The sequence below is a fragment of the Schistocerca americana genome, chromosome 1, assembly GCF_021461395.2.
Source record: "Schistocerca americana isolate TAMUIC-IGC-003095 chromosome 1, iqSchAmer2.1, whole genome shotgun sequence".
In the NCBI taxonomy this organism is placed as follows: domain Eukaryota; kingdom Metazoa; phylum Arthropoda; class Insecta; order Orthoptera; family Acrididae; genus Schistocerca; species Schistocerca americana.
In genome coordinates, this window is record NC_060119.1 from 52510887 (window position 1) to 52535165 (window position 24279).

The window sequence follows — 24279 nt, forward strand, 5'->3', positions numbered from 1 at the left end:
GCATCCGAATTTAATACAAAAGGCACAATGCCGACTTAAGTACAAGAGGACTGACACTCTGATTTTCTACGATTTGAACCTCTCCTGTGAGTCCAGTTTTAGATTCCGATGCTTCACTTCAGGTTTGCTGTATACCTTGGACCTTCTTATTGACGATCAACACAGAAATTGCATCCGAATTTAATACAAAAGGCATAATGCCGACTTGAGTGAAAGAGGACTGACACACCCACTTTCTACGATTTGAACCTCTGATGTGAGTCCAGTTTAAGAATCCGACGCTTTACTTCAGGTTTACTGTATACCTTGCACCTTCTTATTGACGATGAAACACAGAAATTGCATCCGAATTTAATACAAAAGGCACAATGCTGACTTAAGTACAAGAGGACTGACACTCTCACATTCTATGATTTGAACCTTTCCAGTGAGTCGAGTTTTAGATTCCGATGCTTCACTTCAGGTTTACTGTATCCCTTGGACCTTCTTATTGACGACGAAACACAGAAATTGCATCCGAATTTAATACAAGAGGCACAATCCCGACTTAAGTAAAAGAGGACTGACACACTCACTTTCTATGATTTGAACCTCTCCTCTGAGTTCAGTTTTAGATTCCGATGCTTCATTTCAGGTTTACTGTTTCCCTTGGACCTTCTAATTGACGATGAAACACAGAAATTGCATCCGAATTGAATACAAAAGGCGCAATGCCGACTTAAGTATAAGAGGACTGACCCTTTCACTTCGACGATTTGAACCTCTCCTGTGAGTCCAGTTTTAGATTCCGATGCTTCACTTCAGGTTTACTGTATCCCTTGGACCTTCTTAATGACGATGAAACACAGAAATTGCATCAGAATTTAATACAAAAGGCACAATGCCGTCTTAAGAACAAGAGGACTGACACTCTAACTTTCTATGATTTGAGCCTCTCCTGTGAGTCCAGTTTTAGATTCCGATGCTTCACTTAAGGTTTACTGTATCCCTTGGACCATCTTATTGACGATGAAGCACAGAAATTGCATCCGATTTAATACAAAAGGCACAATGCCGACTTAAGTACAAGTGGACTGACACTCTCACTTTCTATGATTTGTACCTCTAATGTGAGTCCAGTTTTAGATTCCGATGCTTCACTTCATCTTTACTGTATACCTTGCACTTTCTTATTGACGATGAAACACAGAAATTGCATCCGAATTTAATACAAAAAGCACAATGCCGACTTAAGTACAAGAGGACTGACACTGTCACATTCTACGATTTGACCCTCTCCTGTGAGTCCAGTTTTAGATTCCGATGCTTCACTTCAAGATTACTGTATAACTTGCACCTTCATATTGACGATGAAACACAGAAATTGCATTCGAATTTAATACAAAAGGCACAAAGCCGACTTAAGTACAAGAGGACTGCCTCACTTTCTATGATTTGAACCCCTCCTGTGAGTACAGTCTTAGATTCCGATGCTTCACTTCAGGTTTACTGTATCCCTTGGACCATCTTATTGACGATGAAATACAGAGTTTACATCCGAATTTAATACAAAAGGCACAATGCTGACTTAAGTACAAGAGGACTGACACTCTAACTTTCTATGATTTGAACCTCTCCTGTGAGTCCAGTATTAGTATCCGATGCTTCACTTTAGGTTTACTGTATCCCTTGGACCTTCTTATTGACGATGAAATACAGAGTTTGCATCCGAATTTAATACAAAAGGCACAATGCCGACTTAAGTAAAAGACGACTGACACTCTCACTTTGTATGATTTGAACCTCTTCTGTGAGTCCAGTATTAGTATCCGATGCTTCACTTTAGGTTTACTGTATCCCTTGGACCTTCTTATTGACGATGAAACACAGAAATTGCATCCGAATTTAATACAAAAGGCAGAATGCCGACTTAAGTACAAGAGGACTGACACTCTCACTTTCTACGATTTGAACCTAACCTGTGAGACCAGTTTTCGATTCCGATGCTTCACTTCAGGTTTACTGTATCCCTTGGACCTTCTTATTGACGATGAAACACAGAAATAGCATCCAAATGTAATACAAAAGGCACTATGCCGACTTAAGTACACGAGGACTGACACTCTAACTTTCTATGCTTTGAACCTCTCCTGTGAGTCCAGTTTTAGATTCCGATGCTTCACTTCATTTTTACTGTATACCTTGTACCTTCTTATTGACAACGAAACACAGAAATTGCATACAAATTTAATACAAAAGGCACAATGCCGACATTAGTACAAGAGGAGTGACACTCTCACTTTCTACGATTTTATCCTTTTCTGTGAGTCCAGTTTTAGGTTCCGATGCTTGACTTCAGGTTTACTGTATCCCTTGGACCTTCATTTTGGCGATGAAACACAGAAATTGCATCCGAATTTAATACAAAAGGCACAATGAAGAATTAAGTGCAATAGGACCGACACTCTCACTTTCTATGATTTAAACCTCTCCTGTGAATCCAGTTTTAGATTCCAGTGATTCACTTCAGGTTTACTGTATCCCTTGGACCTTCTTATTGACGATGAAACACAGAAATTGCATCCGAATTTGATACAAATGGCACAATGCCGACTTAAGTACAAGAGGACTCCTACTCTAACTTTCTATGCTTTGAACCCCTCCTGTGAGTCCAGTTTTAGATCCCGATGCTTCACGTCAGGTTTACTGTGTCCTTTGGACCTTCTTATTGACGATGAAACACAAAATTGCACCCGAATTTAATACAGAAGGCACAATGCCGACTTAAGTATAAGAGGACTGACACTTTCACTTCGACGATTTGAACCTCTCCTGTGAGTCCAGTTTTAGATTCCGATGCTTGCCTTCAGGTTTACTGTATCCCTTGGACCTTCTTATTGACGATGAAACACAGAAATTGCATACGAACTTAATACAAAAGGCACAATGCCGACTTAAGTACAAGAGGACTAACACTCTCACTTTCTATGATTTGAACCTCTCCTGTGAGTCCAGTTTTAGATTCCGATGCTTCACGTCAGGTTTACTGTATCCCTTGGACCTTCTTATTGACTATGAAACACAGAAATTGCACCCGAATTTAATACAAAAGGCAAAATGCCGACCTAAGTATAAGAGGACTGACACTTTCACTTCGACGATTTGAACCTCTCCTGTGAGTCCAGTTCTAGATTCCGATGCTTCATTTCAGGTTTACTGTATCCCTTGGACCTTCTAATTAACGATGAAACACAGAAATTGCATCCGAATTTAATACAAAAGACACAATGCCGACTTAAGTAAAGGAAGAGTGACACTATCACTTTCTATGATTTGAACCTCTCCTGTGAGTCCAGTTTTAGAATCCGAAGCTTCACTTAAGGTTTACTGTACGCCTTGGACCTTCTTATTGACGATGAAACACAGAAATTGCATCCGAATTTAATACTAAAGGCACAATGCCGACAGAAGTACAAGAGGACTGACACACTCACTTTCTTCGATTTGAACCCTCCTGTGAGCCCAATTTTAGATTCCGATGCTTCACTTCATGTTTACTGTATACCTTGCAACTTCTTATTGACGATGAAGCACAGAAATTGCATCCGAATTTAATACAAAAGGCACAATGCCGACTAAAGTACAAGAGGACTGAGACACTCACATTCTATGATTTCAACCTCTCCTGTGAGTCCAGTTTTAGATTCCGATGCTTCACTTCAGGTTTACTGTACGCCTTGGCAATTCTTATTGACGAAGAAACTCAGATTTTGCATCCGAATTTAATACTAAAGGCACAATGCCGACAGAAGTACAAGAGGACTGACACACTCACTTTCTTCGATTTGAACCCTCCTGTGAGCCCAATTTTAGATTCCGATGCTTCACTTCATGTTTACTGTATACCTTGCACCTTCTTATTGACCATGAAACACAAAAATTGCATCCGATTTAATACAAAAGGCACAATGCCGACTTAAGTATAAGAGGACTGACACTCTCACTTTCTATGATTTGTACCTCTAATGTGAGTCCAGTTTTAGATTCCGATGCCTTACTTCATGTTTACTGTATACCTTGCACCTTCTTATTGACCATGAAACACAGAAATTGCATCCGAATTTAACACAAAAAGCACAATGCCGACTTAAGTACAAGAGGACTGACACTCTCACTTTCTACGATTTGACCCTCTCCTGTGAGTCCAGTTTTTGATTCCGATGCTTCACTTCAAGATTACTGTATAAGTTGAACCTTCATATTGACGATGAAACACAGAAATTGTATCCGAATTTAATACAAAAGGCACAACGCCGACTTAAGTACAAGAGAACTGACTCACTTTCTACGATTCTAACCTCTCCTGTGAGTCCAGTTTTAGATTCCGATGCTTCACTTCAGGTTTACTGTATCCCTTGGACCATCTTATTGACGATGAAACACAGAGTTAGCTTCCGAATTTAATACAAATGGCACAATGCCGATTTAAGTACAAGAGGACTGACACTCTAACTTTTAATGATGTGAACCTCTCCTGTGAGTCCAGTTTTAGATTCCGATGCTTCACATCAGGTTTACGGTAACCCTTGGACCTTCTTATTGACGATGAAACACAGAAATTACATCCGAATTTAATACAAAAGGCACAATGCCGACTTAAGTAAAAGAGGACTGACACTCTCACTTTCTATGATTTGAACCTCTCCTGTGAGTCCAGTTTTAGATTCCGATGCTTCACTTCAGGTTTTCTGTATCCCTTGGACCTTCTTATTGACGATGAAACACAGAAATTGCATCCGAATTTAATATAAAAGGCGCAATGCCGACTTAAGTACAAGAGGACTGACACTCTCACTTTCTATGATTTGAACCTCTCCTGTGAGTCCAGTTTTAGATTCCGATGCTTCACTTCAGGTTCACTGGATCTCATGGACCATCTTATTGACGATGAAACACAGAGTTTGCATCCGAATTTAATACAAATGGCACAATGCCGACTTATGTACAAGAGGACTGACACTCTAACTTTCTATGATTTGAACCTCTCCTGTAAGTCCAGTTTTAGATTCCGATGCTTCACTTCAGGTTTACTGTATTCCTTGGACCTTCTTATTCACGATGAAACACAGAAATTGCATCCGAATTTAATACAAAAGGCACAATGCCGACTTAAGTACAAGAGGGCTGACACTCTCACTTTCTGCGATTTGAACCTCTCCTGTGAGTCCAGTATTAGATTCCAAAGCTTCACTTCAGGTTTACTGTATCCCTTGGACCTTCTTATTGACGATGAAACACAGAAATTGCATCCGAATTTATTACAAAAGGCACAATGCCGACTTAAGTACAAGAGGACAGACACTCTCACTTTCTACGATTTGAACTTCTCCTGTGAGTCCAGTTTTAGATTCCGATGCTTCACTTCAGGTTAACTGTATCCCCTGGACCTTCTTATTGACGATGAAACACAGATATTGCATCCAAATGTAATACAAAAGGCACAATGCCGACTTAAGTACTAGAGGACTGACACTCTAACTTTCTATGCTTTGAACCACTCCTGTGAGTCCAGATTTAGATTCCGATGCTTCACTTCATTTTTACTGTATACCATGCTCCTTTTTATTGATGATGAAACACAGAAATTGCATCCGAATTTAATACAAAAGGCACAATGCCGACTTATGTACAAGTGGACTGACACTCTCACTTTCTAGGATTTGAACCTAGCCTGTGGGTCCAGGTTTAGAATCCGATACTTCACTTCAAGATTACTTTATACCTTGCACCTTCTTATTGACGATGAAACACAGAAATTGCATCCGATTTAATACAAAAGGCACAATGCCGACTTAGGTACAAGAGGACTGACACTCTCACTTTCTATGATTTGTACCTCTAATGCGAGTCCAGTTTTAGATTCCGATGCCTCACTTTAGGTTTACTGTATACCTTGGACCTTCTTATTGACGATGAAACACAAAAAATGCATTCGAATTTAATACAAAAGGCCCAATGCCGACTTAAGTACAAACGGACTGACACTCTCACTTTCTATGATTTGTACCTCTAATGTGAGTCCAGTTTTAGATTCCGATGCTTCACTTCATGTTTACTGTATACCTTGCGCCTTCTTATTGACGACGAAACACAGAAATTGCATCCGAATTTAACACAAAAAGCACAATGCCGACTTAAGTACAAGAATACTGACACTCTAACTTTCTATGCTTTGAACCCCTCTTGTGAGTCCAGTTTTAGATTCCGATGCTTCACTTCAGGTTTACTGTAACCCTTGGACCATCATATTGACGATGAAACACAGATATTGCACCCGAATTTAATACAAAAGGCACAATGCTCACTCAAGTACAAGAGGACTGACACTTTCACTCCCTACGATTTGGACCTCTCCTGTGAGTCCAGTTTTAGATTCCGATGCTTCACTTCAGGTTTACTGTATCCCTTGGACCTTCTTATTGACGATGAAACACAGCAATTGCATTCGAATTTAATACAAAAAACACAATGCCGACTTAAGTAAAAGAAGACTGACACTTTCACTTTCTACGATTTGAACCCTCCTGTGAGTCCAGTCTTAGATTCCGATGCTTCACTTCAGGTTTACTGCATACCTCGCACCTTCTTAATGACGATGAAGCACAGAAATTGCATCCGAATTTAATACAAAAGGCACAATGCCGACTTAAGTACAAGAGGTCTGCCACTCTCACATTCTATGATTTGAACCTCTCCTGTGAGTCCAGTTTTAGATTCCGATGTTTCACTTCAGGTTTACTGTACCCCTTGGACCTTCTTATTGACGATGACACACAGAAATTACATCCGAATTTAATACAAAAGGCACAATGCCGACTTAAGTAAACGAGGACTGACACTCTCACTTTCTATGATTTGAACCTTCTCTGTGAGTCCAGTTTTAGATTCCGATGCTTCACTTCAGGTTTACTGTATCCCCTGGACCTTCTTAATGACGATGAAACAAAGAAATTGCATCCGAATTGAATACAAAAGGCACAATGCCGACTTAAGTACAAGAGGACTGACACTCTCACTTTCTATGATTTGAACCTCTCCTGTGAGTCCAGTTTTAGATTCTGATGCTTCACTTCAGGTTTACTGTATACCTTGCACCTTCTTAATGACGATGAAACACAGAAATTGCATCCGAATTTTGTACAAATGGCACAATGCCGACTTAAGTAAAAGAGGACTGACACTCTCATTTTATATGATTTAAACCTCTCCTGTGAGTCCAGTTTTAGATTCCGATGCTTCACTTTAGGTTTACTGTATACCTTGCACCTTCTTATTGCCGATAAAACACAAAAAATGCATTCGAAATTAATACAAAAGGCACAATGCCGACTTAAGTACAAACGGACTGACACTCTCACTTTCTCCGATTTGAACGTCTCCTGGGAGTCCAGTTTTTTATCCGATGCTTCACTTCAGGTTTACTGTATACCTTGCACATTCTTATTGATGATTAAGCACAGAAATTGCATCCGAATTTAATACAAAAGGCACAGTGCCGACATAAGTACAAGAGGACTGACACTCTCACTTTCTACGATTTGAACCTATCCTGTGAGTCCAGTTTTAGATTCCGATGCTTAACTTCAGGTTTACTGTATCCCTTGGACCTTCTCATTGACGATGAAACACAGAGTTTGCATCCGAATTTAATACAAAAGGCACAATGCCGACTTAAGTACAAGAGGACTGACACTCTCACTTTCTATGATTTGAACCTCTCATGTGAGTCCAGTTTTAGATTCCGAAGCTTCATTTCAGGTTTACTGTATACCTTGCACCTTCTTATTGACGATGAAACACAGAAATTGCATCCGAATTTAATACAAAAGGCACAATGCCAACTTAAGTACAAGAGGACTGACACTCTCACTTTCTATGATTTGAACCTCTCCTGTTAGTCCAGTTTTATGATTACGATGCTATACTTCAGGTTTACTGTATTCTTTGGACCTTCTTATTGACGATGAAACACAGAAATTGCATCCGAATTTAATACAAAAGGCACAATGCCGACTTAAGTAAAAGAGGACTGACACTCTCACTTTCTATGATTTGAACCTCTCCTGTGAGACCAGTTTTAGATTCCGATGCTTCACTTCAGGTTTACTGTATACCTTGCACCTTCTTATTGACGATGAAACACAGAAATTGCATCCGAAATTAATACAAAATTCCTAATGCTGACTTAAGTACAAGAGGACTGACACTCTCACTTTCTACGATTTGAACCTCTCCTGTGAGTCCAGTTTTAGATCCGATGCTTCACTTCGGGTTTACTGTATACCTTGCACCTTCTTATTGACGATGAAACACAGATATTGCATCCGAATTTAATACAAAAGCACAATGCCGACTTAAGTACAAGAGGACTGACACTCTCACTTTCTACGATTTGAACCTCTTCAGTGAGTCCAGTTTTAGATTCCGATGCTTGACTTCAGGTTTACTGTATCCCTTGGACCTTTTTATTGACGATGAAACACAGTTAATTGCATCCGAATTTAATACAAAAGACACAATGCCGACTTAAGTACAAGTGGACTGACACTCTCACTTTCTACAAATTGAACCTCTCCTGTGGGTCCAGTTTTAGATTCCGATGCTTCACTTCCGGTTTACTGTATACCTTGCACCTTCTTATTGACGATGAAACACAGAAATTGCATCCGAATTTAATACAAAAGACACAATGCCGACTTAAGTACAAGAGGACTGACACTCTCACATTCTATGATTTGAACCTCTCCAGTGAGTCCAGTTTTGGATTCCGATGCTTCACTTCAGGTTTACTGTATCCCTTGGACCTTCTTATTAACGACGAAACACAGAAATTGCATCCGAATTTAGTACAAGAGGCACAATCCCGACTTAAGTAAAAGAGGACTGACACACTCACTTTCTATGAATTGAACCTCTCCTGTGAGTCCAGTTTTAGATTCCGATGCTTCACTTCACGTTTACTGTATACCTTGCACATTCTTATTGACGATGAAATACAGAAATTGCATCCGAATTTAATACAAAATACACAATGCCGACTTAAGTACAAGAGGACTGACAATCTCACCCTCTATGATTTGAACCTCTCCTGTGAGTCCAGTTTTAGATTCCGATGCTTCACTTCAGGTTTACCGTATCCCTTGGACCTTCTTATTGACGATGAAACACAGAAATTGCATCCGAATTTAATACAAAATGCACAATGCCAACTTAAGTAAAAGGGGACTGACACTCTCAGTTTGTATGATTTGAACCTCTCCTGTGAGTCCAGTTTTAGATTCCGATGCTTCACTTCAGGTTTACAGTATACCTTCCACCTTCTTATTGACGATGAAACACAGGAATTGCATCCGAATTTAATACAAAAGGCACAATGCCGACTTAAGTACAAGAGGACTGACACTCTCACTTTCTACGATTTGAACCTCTCCTGTGAGTCCAGTTTTAGTTCCGATGCTTCACTTTAGGTTTACTGTATACCATTCACCTTCTTATTGACGATGAAGCACAGAAATTGCATCCGAATTTAATACAAAAGGCACAATGCCGGCTTAAGTACAAAAGGGTGACCCTCTCACTTTCTATGTTTTGAACCTCTCCTGTGAGTCCAGTTTTAGATTCCGATGCTTCACTTCAAGTTTACTGTATCCCTTGGACCTACTTATCGACGATGAAACACAGAATTTGGATCCGAATTTAATACAAAATGCACATTGCCGACTTAAGTACAAGAGGACTGACACTCTAACTTTCTATGATTTGAACTTCTCCTGTGAGTCCAGTTTTAGATTCCGATGCTTCACTTCAGGATTACTGTACCCCTTGGACCTTCTTATTGACTATGAAACACTGAAATTGCATCCGAATTTAATACAAATGGCACAATGCCGACTTAAGTAAAAGAAGACTGACACTCTCACTTTCTATGATTTGAACCTCTCCTGTGAGTCCAGTTTTAGATTCCGATGCTTCACTTCAGGTTTACTGTATACCTTTGACCTTCTTATTGACGATGAAACACAGAAATTGCATCCGAATTTAATACAAAAGGCACAATGCCAACTTAAGTACAAGAGGCCTGACACTCTCACTTTCTACGATTTGAACCTCTCCTGCGAGTCCAGTTTTAGATTCCAATGCTTCACTTCAGGTTGACTGTATACCTTGCACCTTCTTATTGACGATGAAACACTGAAATTGCATCCGAATTTAATACAAAAGGCTCAGTGCCGACATAAGTACAAAAGGACTGACACTCTCACTTTCTACGATTTGAAACTCTCCTGTGAGACCAGTTTTTGATTCCGATGCTTCGCTTCAGGTTTACTGTATACCTTGTACCTTCTTATTGACGATGAAACACAGAAATTGCATCCGAATTTAATACAAAAGGCATAGTGCCGACATAAGTACAAGAGGACTGACACTCTCACTTTCTACGATTTGAAAATCTCCTGTGAGTCCAGTTTTAGATTCCGATGCTTCACTTCAGGTTTACTGTATCCTTTGGACCTTCTTATTGACGATGAAACACAGAAATTGCATCCGAATTTAATAAAAAAGGCACAATGCCGACTTAAGTACAAGAGGACTGACACTCTCATTTTCTACGATTTGAACCTCTCCTGTGAGTCCAGTTTTAGATTCCGATGCTTCACTTCAGGTTTGCTGTATACCTTGGACCTTCTTATTGACGATTAACACAGAAATTGCATCCGAATGTAATACAAAAGGCATAATGCCGACTTGAGTAAAAGAGGACTGACACACTCACTTTCTATGATTTGAACCTCTGATGTGAGTCCAGTTTTAGAATCCGACGCTTTACTTCAGGTTTACTGTATACCTTGCACCTTCTTATTGACGATGAAACACAGAAATTGCATCCGAATTTAATACAAAAGACACAATGCCGACTTAAGTACAAGAGGACTGACACTCTCACATTCTATGATTTGAACCTCTCCAGTGAGTCCAGTTTTAGATTCCGATGCTTCACTTCAGGTTTACTGTATCCCTTGGACCTTCTTATTGACGACGAAACACAGAAATTGCATCCGAATTTAATACAAGAGGCACAATCCCGACTTAAGTAAAAGAGGACTGACACACTCACTTTCTATGAATTGAACCTCTCCTGTGAGTCCAGTTTTAGATACCGATGCTTCACTTCACGTTTACTGTATACCTTGCACATTCTTATTGACGATGAAATACAGAAATTGCATCCGAATTTAATACAAAAGACACAATGCCGACTTAAGTACAAGAGGACTGACAATCTCACCCTCTATGATTTGAACCTCTCCTGTGAGTCCAGTTTTAGATTCCGATGCTTCACTTCAGGTTTACCGTACCCCTTGGACCTTCTTATTGACGATGAAACACAGAAATTGCATCCGAATTTAATACAAAATGCACAATGCCAACTTAAGTAAAAGGGGACTGACACTCTCAGTTTGTATGATTTGAACCTCTCCTGTGAGTCCAGTTTTAGATTCCGATGCTTCACTTCAGGTTTACAGTATACGTTCCACCTTCTTATTGACGATGAAACACAGGAATTGCATCCGAATTTAATACAAAAGGCACAATGCCGACTTAAGTACAAGAGGACTGACACTCTCACTTTCTACGATTTGAACCTCTCCTGTGAGTCCAGTTTTAGTTCCGATGCTTCACTTTAGGTTTACTGTATACCATTCACCTTCTTATTGACGATGAAGCACAGAAATTGCATCCGAATTTAATACAAAAGGCACAATGCCGGCTTAAGTACAAAAGGGTGACCCTCTCACTTTCTATGCTTTGAACCTCTCCTGTGAGTCCAGTTTTAGATTCCGATGCTTCACTTCAAGTTTACTGTATCCCTTGGACCTACTTATCGACGATGAAACACAGAATTTGGATCCGAATTTAATACAAAATGCACATTGCCGACTTAAGTACAAGAGGACTGACACTCTAACTTTCTATGATTTGAACTTCTCCTGTGAGTCCAGTTTTAGATTCCGATGCTTCACTTCAGGATTACTGTACCCCTTCGACCTTCTTATTGACTATGAAACACTGAAATTGCATCCGAATTTAATACAAATGGCACAATGCCGACTTAAGTAAAAGAAGACTGACACTCTCACTTTCTATGATTTGAACCTCTCCTGTGAGTCCAGTTTTAGATTCCGATGCTTCACTTCAGGTTTACTGTATACCTTTGACCTTCTTATTGACGATGAAACACAGAAATTGCATCCGAATTTAATACAAAAGGCACAATGCCAACTTAAGTACAAGAGGCCTGACACTCTCACTTTCTACGATTTGAACCTCTCCTGCGAGTCCAGTTTTAGATTCCACTGCTTCACTTCAGGTTGACTGTATACCTTGCACCTTCTTATTGACGATGAAACACTGAAATTGCATCTGAATTTAATACAAAAGGCTCAGTGCCGACATAAGTACAAGAGGACTGACACTCTCACTTTCTACGATTTGAAACTCTCCTGTGAGACCAGTTTTTGATTCCGATGCTTCGCTTCAGGTTTACTGTATACCTTGTACCTTTTTATTGACGATGAAACACAGAAATTGCATTCGAATTTAATACAAAAGGCATAGTGCCGACATAAGTACAAGTGGACTGACACTCTCACTTTCTACGATTTGAAAATCTCCTGTGAGTCCAGTTTTAGATTCCGATGCTTCACTTCAGGTTTACTGTATCCTTTGGACCTTCTTATTGACGATGAAACACAGAAATTGCATCCGAATTTAATACAAAAGGCACAATGCCAACTTAAGTAAAAGAGGACTGACCTTCTCAATTTCTATGATTTGAACCTCTCCTGTGAGTCCAGTTTTAGATTCCGATGCTTCACTTCAAGTTTACTGTATCCCTAGGACCTACTTATCGACGATGAAACACAGAATTTGGATCCGAATTTAATACAAAATGCACATTGCCGACTTAAGTACAAGAGGACTGACACTCTAACTTTCTATGATATGAACTTCTCCTGTGAGTCCAGTTTTAGATTCCGATGCTTCACTTCAGGATTACTGTACCCCTTGGACGTTCTTATTGACTATGAAACACTGAAGTTGCATCCGAATTTAATACAAAAGGCACAATGCCGACTCAAGTAAAAGAAGACTGACACTCTCACTTTCTATGATTTGAACATCTCCTGTGAGTCCAGTTTTAGATTCCGATGCTTCACTTCAGGTTTACTGTATACCTTGGACCTTCTTGTTGACGATGAAACAGAGAAATTGCATCCGAATTAAATACAAAAGGCACAATGATGACTTAAGTACAAGAGGCCTGACACTCTCACTTTCTACGATTTGAACCTCTCCTGCGAGTCCAGTTTTAGTTTCCGATGCTTCACTTCAGGTTGACTATATACCTTGCACCTTCTTATTGACGATGAAACACTGAAATTGCATCCGAATTTAATACAAAAGGCTCAGTGCCGACATAAGTACAAGAAGACTGACACTCTCACTTTCTACGATTTGAAACTCTCCTGTGAGACCAGTTTTTGATTCCGATGCTTCACTTCAGGTTTACTGTATACCTTGTACCTTCTTATTGACGATGAAACACAGAAATTGCATCCGAATTTAATACAAAAGACGTAGTGCCGACATAAGTGCAATAGGACTGACACTCTCACTTTCTACGATTTGAAAATCTCCTGTGAGTCCAGTTTTAGATTCCGATGTTTCACTTCAGGTTTACTGTATCCTTTGGACCTTCTTATTGACGATGAAACACAGAAATTGCATCCGAATTAAATACAAAAGGCACAATGCCGACTTAAGTAAAAGAGGAATGACACTCTCACTTTCTATGAATTGAACCTCTCCTGTGAGTCCAGTTTTAGGTTCCGATGCTTCACTTCAGGTTTACTGTGTACCTTGCACCTTCTTATTGACGAAGAAACACAGAAATTGCATCCGAAATTAATACAAAAGGCCTAATGCTGACTTAAGTACAAGAGGACTGACACTCTCACTTTCTACGATTTGAACCTCTCCAGTGAGTCCAGTTTTAGATTCCGATGCTTCACTTCTGGTTTACTGTATCCCTTGGACCTTCTCATTGACGACGGAACACAGAGTTTGCATCCGAATTTAATACAAAAGGCACAATGCCGACTTAAGTACAAGAGGACTGACACTCTCACTTTCTATGATTTGAAAGTCTAATGTGAGTCCAGTTTTAGATTCCGAAACTTCACTTCAGGTTAACTGTATGCCTTGCACCTTCTTATTGACGATGTAACACAGAAATGCATCCGAATTTAATACAAAAGGCACAGTGCCGACATAAGTACAAGTGGACTGACACTCTCACTTTCTACGATTTGAACCTCTCCTGCGAGTCCAGTTTTAGATTCCGATGCTTCACTTCAGGTTTACTGTATACCTTGCAACTTCTTATTGACGATGAAACACAGAAATTGCATCCGAATTTAATACAAAAGGCATAGTGCCGACATAAGTACAAGAGGACTGACACTCTCACTTTCTAGGATTTGAACCTCTCCTGTGAGTCCAGTTTTAGATTCCGATGCTTCACTTCAGGTTTACTGTATACCTTGCACCTTCTTATTGACGATGAAACACAGAAATTGAATCCGAAATTAACACAAAAGGCACAATGCTGACTTAAGAACAAGAGAACTGACACTCTCACTTTCTACGATTTGAACCTCTCCTGTGAGTCCAGTTTTAGATCCGATGCTTCACTTCGGGTTTACTGTATACCTTGCACCTTCTTATTGACGAGGAAACACAGATATTGCATCCGAATTTAACACAAAAGCACAATGCCGACTTAAGTACAAGAGGACTGACACTCTCACTTTCTACGCTTTGAACCTCTTCAGTGAGTCCAGTTTTAGATTCCGATGCTTGACTTCAGGTTTACTGTATCCCTTGGACCTTCTTATTGACGATGAAACACAGAAATTGCAATCCGAATTTAATACAAAAGACACAATGCCGACTTAAGTACAAGTGGACTGACACTCTCACTTTCTACAAATTGAACCTCTCCTGTGAGTCCAGTTTTAGATTCCGATGCTTCACTTCCGGTTTACTGTATCCCTTGGACCTTCTTATTGACGATGAAACACAGAAATTGCATCCGAATTTAATACAAAAGGCACAATGCCGACTTAAGTAAAAGAGGACTGACACTCTAACATTCTATGATTTGAACCTCTCCTGTGAGTCCAGTTTTAGATTCCGATGCTTGACTTCAGGTGTACTGTATCCCTTGGACCTTCTTATTGACGATGAAACACAGAAATTGCATCCGAATTTAATACAAAAGGCACAATGCCGACTTAAGTACAAGAGGACTGACACTCTCATTTTCTACGATTTGAACCTCTCCTGTGAGTCCAGTTTTAGATTCCGATGCTTCACTTCAGGTTTGCTGTATACCTTGGACCTTCTTATTGACGATCAACACAGAAATTGCATCCGAATTTAATACAAAAGGCATAATGCCGACTTGAGTAAAAGAGGACTGACACACTCACTTTCTATGATTTGAACCTCTGATGTGAGTCCAGTTTTAGAATCCGACGCTTCACTTCAGGTTTACTGTATACCTTGCACCTTCTTATTGACGATGAAACACAGAAATTGCATCCGAATTTAATACAAAAGGCACAATGCTGACTTAAGTACAAGAGGACTGACACTCTCACATTCTATGATTTGAACCTCTCCAGTGAGTCCAGTTTTAGATTCCGATGCTTCACTTCAGGTTTACTGTATACCTCGGACCTTCTTATTGACGATGAAACACAGAAATTGCATCCGAATTTAATACAAAGGCACAATGCCGACTTAAGTACAAGAGGCCTGACACTCTCACTTTCTACGATTTGAACCTCTCCTGCGAGTCCAGTTTTAGATTCCGATGCTTCACTACAGGTTGACTGTATACCTTGCACCTTCTTATTGACGATGAAACACTGAAATTGCATCCGAATTTAATACAAAAGGCTCAGTGCCGACATAAGTACAAGAGGACTGACACTCTCACTTTCTACGATTTGAACCTCTTCAGTGAGTCCAGTTTTAGATTCCGATGCTTGACTTCAGGTTTACTGTATCCCTTGGACCTTTTTATTGACGATGAAACACAGTAATTGCATCCGAATTTAATACAAAAGACACAATGTCGACTTAAGTACAAGTGGACTGACACTCTGACTTTCTACAAATTGAACCTCTCCTGTGGGTCCAGTTTTAGATTCCGATGCTTCACTTCCGGTTAACTGTATCCCTTGGACCTTCTTATTGACGATGAAACACAGAAATTGCATCCGAATTTAATACAAAAGGCACAATGCCGACTTAAGTAAAAGAGGACTGACACTCTAACATTCTATGCTTTGAACCTCTCCTGTGAGTCCAGTTTTAGATTCCGATGCTTGACTTCAGGATTACTGTATCCCTTGGACCTTCTTATTGACGATGAAACACAGAAATTGCATCCGAATTTAATACAAAAGGCACAATGCCGACTTAAGTACAAGAGGACTGACACTCTCATTTTCTACGATTTGAACCTCTCCTGTGAGTCCAGTTTTAGATTCCGATGCTTCACTGCAGGTTTGCTGTATACCATGGACCTTCTTATTGACGATTAACACAGAAATTGCATCCGAATGTAATACAAAAGGCATAATGCCGACTTGAGTAAAAGAGGACTGACACACTCACTTTCTATGATTTGAACCTCTGATGTGAGTCCAGTTTTAGAATCCGACGCTTTACTTCTGGTTTACTGTATCCCTTGGACCTTCTTATTGACGATGAAACACAGGTATTGCATCCGAATTTAATACAAAAGGCACAATGCCGACTTAGGTACAAGAGGACTGACACTCTCACTTTCTACGATTTGAACCTCTCCTGTGAGTCCAGTTTTAGATCCGATGCTTCACTTCGGGTTTACTGTATACCTTGCACCTTCTTATTGACGAGGAAACACAGATATTGCATCCGAATTTAACACAAAAGCACAATGCCGACTTAAGTACAAGAGGACTGACACTCTCACTTTCTACGATTTGAACCTCTTCAGTGAGTCCAGTTTTAGATTCCGATGCTTGACTTCAGGTTTACTGTATCCCTTGGACCTTCTTATTGACGATGAAACACAGAAATTGCAATCCGAATTTAATACAAAAGACACAATGCCGACTTAAGTACAAGTGGACTGACACTCTCACTTTCTACAAATTGAACCTCTCCTGTGAGTCCAGTTTTAGATTCCGATGCTTCACTTCCGGTTTACTGTATCCCTTGGACCTTCTTATTGACGATGAAACACAGAAATTGCATCCGAATTTAATACAAAAGGCACAATGCCGACTTAAGTAAAAGAGGACTGACACTCTAACATTCTATGCTTTGAACCTCTCCTGTGAGTCCAGTTTTAGATTCCGATGCTTGACTTCAGGTGTACTGTATCCCTTGGACCTTCTTATTGACGATGAAACACAGAAATTGCATCCGAATTTAATACAAAAGGCACAATGCCGACTTAAGTACAAGAGGACTGACACTCTCATTTTCTACGATTTGAACCTCTCCTGTGAGTCCAGTTTTAGATTCCGATGCTTCACTTCAGGTTTGCTGTATACCTTGGACCTTCTTATTGACGATCAACACAGAAATTGCATCCGAATTTAGTACAAAAGGCATAATGCCGACTTGAGTAAAAGAGGACTGACACACTCACTTTCTATGATTTGAACCTCTGATGTGAGTCCAGTTTTAGAATCCGACGCTTCACTTCAGGTTTACTGTATACCTTGCACCTTCTTATTGACGATGAAACACAGAAATTGCATCCGAATTTAATACAAAAGGCACAATGCTGACTTAAGTACAAGAGGACTGACACTCTCACATTCTATGATTTGAACCTCTCCAGTGAGTCCAGTTTTAGATTCCGATGCTTCACTTCAGGTTTACTGTATACCTCGGACCTTCTTATTGACGATGAAACACAGAAATTGCATCCGAATTTAATTCAAAGGCACAATGCCGACTTAAGTACAAGAGGCCTGACACTCTCACTTTCTACGATTTGAACCTCTCCTGCGAGTCCAGTTTTAGATTCCGATGCTTCACTACAGGTTGACTGTATACCTTGCACCTTCTTATTGACGATGAAACACTGAAATTGCATCCGAATTTAATACAAAAGGCTCAGTGCCGACATAAGTACAAGAGGACTGACACTCTCACTTTCTACGATTTGAACCTCTTCAGTGAGTCCAGTTTTAGATTCCGATGCTTGACTTCAGGTTTACTGTATCCCTTGGACCTTTTTATTGACGATGAAACACAGTTAATTGCATCCGAATTTAATACAAAAGACACAATGTCGACTTAAGTACAAGTGGACTGACACTCTGACTTTCTACAAATTGAACCTCTCCTGTGGGTCCAGTTTTAGATTCCGATGCTTCACTTCCGGTTTACTGTATCCCTTGGACCTTCTTATTGACGATGAAACACAGAAATTGCATCCGAATTTAATACAAAAGGCACAATGCCGACTTAAGTAAAAGAGGACTGACACTCTAACATTCTATGCTTTGAACCTCTCCTGTGAGTCCAGTTTTAGATTCCGATGCTTGACTTCAGGATTACTGTATCCCTTGGTTCTTCTTATTGACGATGAAACACAGAAATTGCATCCGAATTTAATACAAAAGGCACAATGCCGACTGAAGTACAAGAGGACTGACACTCTCATTTTCTACGATTTGAACCTCTCCTGTGAGTCCAGTTTTAGATTCCGATGCTTCACTGCAGGTTTGCTGTATACCATGGACCTTCTTATTGACGATTAACACAGAAATTGCATCCGAATGTAATACAAAAGGCATAATGCCGACTTGAGTAAAAGAGGACTGACACACTCACTTTCTATGATTTGAACCTCTGATGTGAGTCCAGTTTTAGAATCCGACGCTTTACTTCTGGTTTACTGTATACCTTGCACCTTCTTATTGACGATGAAACACAGAAATTGCATCCGAATTTAATACAAAAGACACAATGCCGACTTAAGTACAAGAGGACTGACACTCTCACATTCTATGATTTGTACCTCTCCAGTGAGTCCAGTTTTAGATTCCGATGCTTCACTTCAGGTTTACTGTATCCCTTGGACCTTCTTATTGACGACGAAACACAGAAATTGCATCCGAATTTAATACAAGAGGCACAATCCCGACTTAAGTAAAAGAGGACTGACACACTCACTTTCTATGAATTGAACCTCTCCTGTGAGTCCAGTTTTAGATTCCGATGCTTCACTTCACGTTTACTGTATACCTTGCACATTCTTATTGACGATGAAATACAGAAATTGCATCCGAATTTAATACAAAAGACACAATGCCGACTTAAGTACAAGAGGACTGACAATCTCACCCTCTATGATTTGAACCTCTCCTGTGAGTCCAGTTTTAGATTCCGATGCTTCACTTCAGGTTTACCGTATCCCTTGGACCTTCTTATTGACGATGAAACACAGAAATTGCATCCGAATTTAATACAAAATGCACAATGCCAACTTAAGTAAAAGGGGACTGACACTCTCAGTTTGTATGATTTGAACCTCTCCTGTGAGTCCAGTTTTAGATTCCGATGCTTCACCTCAGGTTTACAGTATACCTTCCACCTTCTTATTGACGATGAAACACAGGAATTGCATCCGAATTTAATACAAAAGGCACAATGCCGACTTAAGTACAAGAGGACTGACACTCTCACTTTCTACGATTTGAACCTCTCCTGTGAGTCCAGTTTTAGTTCCGATGCTTCACTTTAGGTTTACTGTATACCATTCACCTTCTTATTGACGATGAAGCACAGAAATTGCATCCGAATTTAATACAAAAGGCACAATGCCGGCTTAAGTACAAAAGGGTGACCCTCTCACTTTCTATGTTTTGAACCTCTCCTGTGAGTCCAGTTTTAGATTCCGATGCTTCACTTCAAGTTTACTGTATCCCTTGGACCTACTTATCGACGATGAAACACAGAATTTGGATCCGAATTTAATACAAAATGCACATTGCCGACTTAAGTACAAGAGGACTGACACTCTAACTTTCTATGATTTGAACTTCTCCTGTGAGTCCAGTTTTAGATTCCGATGCTTCACTTCAGGATTACTGTACCCCTTGGACCTTCTTATTGACTATGAAACACTGAAATTGCATCCGAATTCAATACAAATGGCACAATGCCGACTTAAGTAAAAGAAGACTGACACTCTCACTTTCTATGATTTGAACCTCTCCTGTGAGTCCAGTTTTAGATTCCGATGCTTCACTTCAGGTTTACTGTTTACCTTTGACCTTCTTATTGACGATGAAACGCAGAAATTGCATCCGAATTTAATACAAAAGGCACAATGCCAACTTAAGTACAAGAGGCCTGACACTCTCACTTTCTACGATTTGAACCTCTCCTGCGAGTCCAGTTTTAGATTCCAATGCTTCACTTCAGGTTGACTGTATACCTTGCACCTTCTTATTGACGATGAAACACTGAAATTGCATCCGAATTTAATACAAAAGGCTCAGTGCCGACATAAGTACAAGAGGACTGACACTCTCACTTTCTACGATTTGAAACTCTCCTGTGAGACCAGTTTTTGATTCCGATGCTTCGCTTCAGGTTTACTGTATATCTTGTACCTTCTTATTGACGATGAAACACAGAAATTGCATCCGAATTTAATACAAAAGGCATAGTGCCGACATAAGTACAAGAGGACTGACACTCTCACTTTCTACGATTTGAAAATCTCCTGTGAGTCCAGTTTTAGATTCCGATGCTTCACTTCAGGTTTACTGTATCCTTTGGACCTTCTTACTGACGATGAAACACAGAAATTGCATCCGAATTTAATACAAAAGGCACAATGCCATCTTAAGTAAAAGAGGACTGACACTCTCAGTTTGTATGATTTGAACCTCTCCTGTGAGTCCAGTTTTAGATTCCGATGCTTCACTTCAGGTTTACTGTATACCTTCCACCTTCTTATTGACGATGAAACACAGGAATTGCATCCGAATTTAATACAAAGGCACAATGCCGACTTAAGTACAAGAGGCCTGACACTCTCACTTTCAACGATTTGAACCTCTCCTGCGAGTCCAGTTTTAGATTCCGATGCTTCACTACAGGTTGACTGTATACCTTGCACCTTCTTATTGACGATGAAACACTGAAATTGCATCCGAATTTAATACAAAAGGCTCAGTGCCGACATAAGTACAAGAGGACTGACACTCTCACTTTCTACGATTTGAACCTCTTCAGTGAGTCCAGTTTTAGATTCCGATGCTTGACTTCAGGTTTACTGTATCCCTTGGACCTTTTTATTGACGATGAAACACAGTTAATTGCATCCGAATTTAATACAAAAGACACAATGTCGACTTAAGTACAAGTGGACTGACACTCTGACTTTCTACAAATTGAACCTCTCCTGTGGGTCCAGTTTTAGATTCCGATGCTTCACTTCCGGTTTACTGTATCCCTTGGACCTTCTTATTGAAGATGAAACACAGAAATTGCATCCGAATTTAATACAAAAGGCACAATGCCGACTTAAGTAAAAGAGGACTGACACTCTAACATTCTATGCTTTGAACCTCTCCTGTGAGTCCAGTTTTAGATTCCGATGCTTGACTTCAGGATTACTGTATCCCTTGGACCTTCTTATTGACGATGAAACACAGAAATTGCATCCGAATTTAATACAAAAGGCACAATGCCGACTGAAGTACAAGAGGACTGACACTCTCATTTTCTACGATTTGAACCTCTCCTGTGAGTCCAGTTTTAGATTCCGATGCTTCACTGCAGGTTTGCTGTATACCATGGACCTTCTTATTGACGATTAACACAGAAATTGCATCCGAATGTAATACAAAAGGCATAATGCCGACTTGAGTAAAAGAGGACTGACACACTCACTTTCTATGATTTGAACCTCTGATGTGAGTCCAGTTTTAGAATCCGACGCTTTACTTCTGGTTTACTGTATACCTTGCACCTTCTTATTGACGATGAAACACAGAAATTGCATCCGAATTTAATACAAAAGACACAATGCCGACTTAAGTACAAGAGGACTGACACTCTCACATTCTATGATTTGTACCTCTCCAGTGAGTCCAGTTTTAGATTCCGATGCTTCACTTCAGGTTTACTGTATCCCTTGGACCTTCTTATTGACGACGAAACACAGAAATTGCATCCGAATTTAATACAAGAGGCACAATCCCGACTTAAGTAAAAGAGGACTGACACACTCACTTTCTATGAATTGAACCTCTCCTGTGAGTCCAGTTTTAGATTCCGATGCTTCACTTCACGTTTACTGTATACCTTGCACATTCTTATTGACGATGAAATACAGAAATTGCATCCGAATTTAATACAAAAGACACAATGCCGACTTAAGTACAAGAGGACTGACAATCTCACCCTCTATGATTTGAACCTCTCCTGTGAGTCCAGTTTTAGATTCCGATGCTTCACTTCAGGTTTACCGTATCCCTTGGACCTTCTTATTGACGATGAAACACAGAAATTGCATCCGAATTTAATACAAAATGCACAATGCCAACTTAAGTAAAAGGGGACTGACACTCTCAGTTTGTATGATTTGAACCTCTCCTGTGAGTCCAGTTTTAGATTCCGATGCTTCACCTCAGGTTTACAGTATACCTTCCACCTTCTTATTGACGATGAAACACAGGAATTGCATCCGAATTTAATACAAAAGGCACAATGCCGACTTAAGTACAAGAGGACTGACACTCTCACTTTCTACGATTTGAACCTCTCCTGTGAGTCCAGTTTTAGTTCCGATGCTTCACTTTAGGTTTACTGTATACCATTCACCTTCTTATTGACGATGAAGCACAGAAATTGCATCCGAATTTAATACAAAAGGCACAATGCCGGCTTAAGTACAAAAGGGTGACCCTCTCACTTTCTATGTTTTGAACCTCTCCTGTGAGTCCAGTTTTAGATTCCGATGCTTCACTTCAAGTTTACTGTATCCCTTGGACCTACTTATCGACGATGAAACACAGAATTTGGATCCGAATTTGATACAAAATGCACATTGCCGACTTAAGTACAAGAGGACTGACACTCTAACTTTCTATGATTTGAACTTCTCCTGTGAGTCCAGTTTTAGATTCCGATGCTTCACTTCAGGATTACTGTACCCCTTGGACCTTCTTATTGACTATGAAACACTGAAATTGCATCCGAATTCAATACAAATGGCACAATGCCGACTTAAGTAAAAGAAGACTGACACTCTCACTTTCTATGATTTGAACCTCTCCTGTGAGTCCAGTTTTAGATTCCGATGCTTCACTTCAGGTTTACTGTTTACCTTTGACCTTCTTATTGACGATGAAACGCAGAAATTGCATCCGAATTTAATACAAAAGGCACAATGCCAACTTAAGTACAAGAGGCCTGACACTCTCACTTTCTACGATTTGAACCTCTCCTGCGAGTCCAGTTTTAGATTCCAATGCTTCACTTCAGGTTGACTGTATACCTTGCACCTTCTTATTGACGATGAAACACTGAAATTGCATCCGAATTTAATACAAAAGGCTCAGTGCCGACATAAGTACAAGAGGACTGACACTCTCACTTTCTACGATTTGAAACTCTCCTGTGAGACCAGTTTTTGATTCCGATGCTTCGCTTCAGGTTTACTGTATATCTTGTACCTTCTTATTGACGATGAAACACAGAAATTGCATCCGAATTTAATACAAAAGGCATAGTGCCGACATAAGTACAAGAGGACTGACACTCTCACTTTCTACGATTTGAAAATCTCCTGTGAGTCCAGTTTTAGATTCCGATGCTTCACTTCAGGTTTACTGTATCCTTTGGACCTTCTTATTGACGATGAAACACAGAAATTGCATCCGAATTTAATACAAAAGGCACAATGCCATCTTAAGTAAAAGAGGACTGACACTCTCAGTTTGTATGATTTGAACCTCTCCTGTGAGTCCAGTTTTAGATTCCGATGCTTCACTTCAGGTTTACTGTATACCTTCCACCTTCTTATTGACGATGAAACACAGGAATTGCATCCGAATTTAATACAAAGGCACAATGCCGACT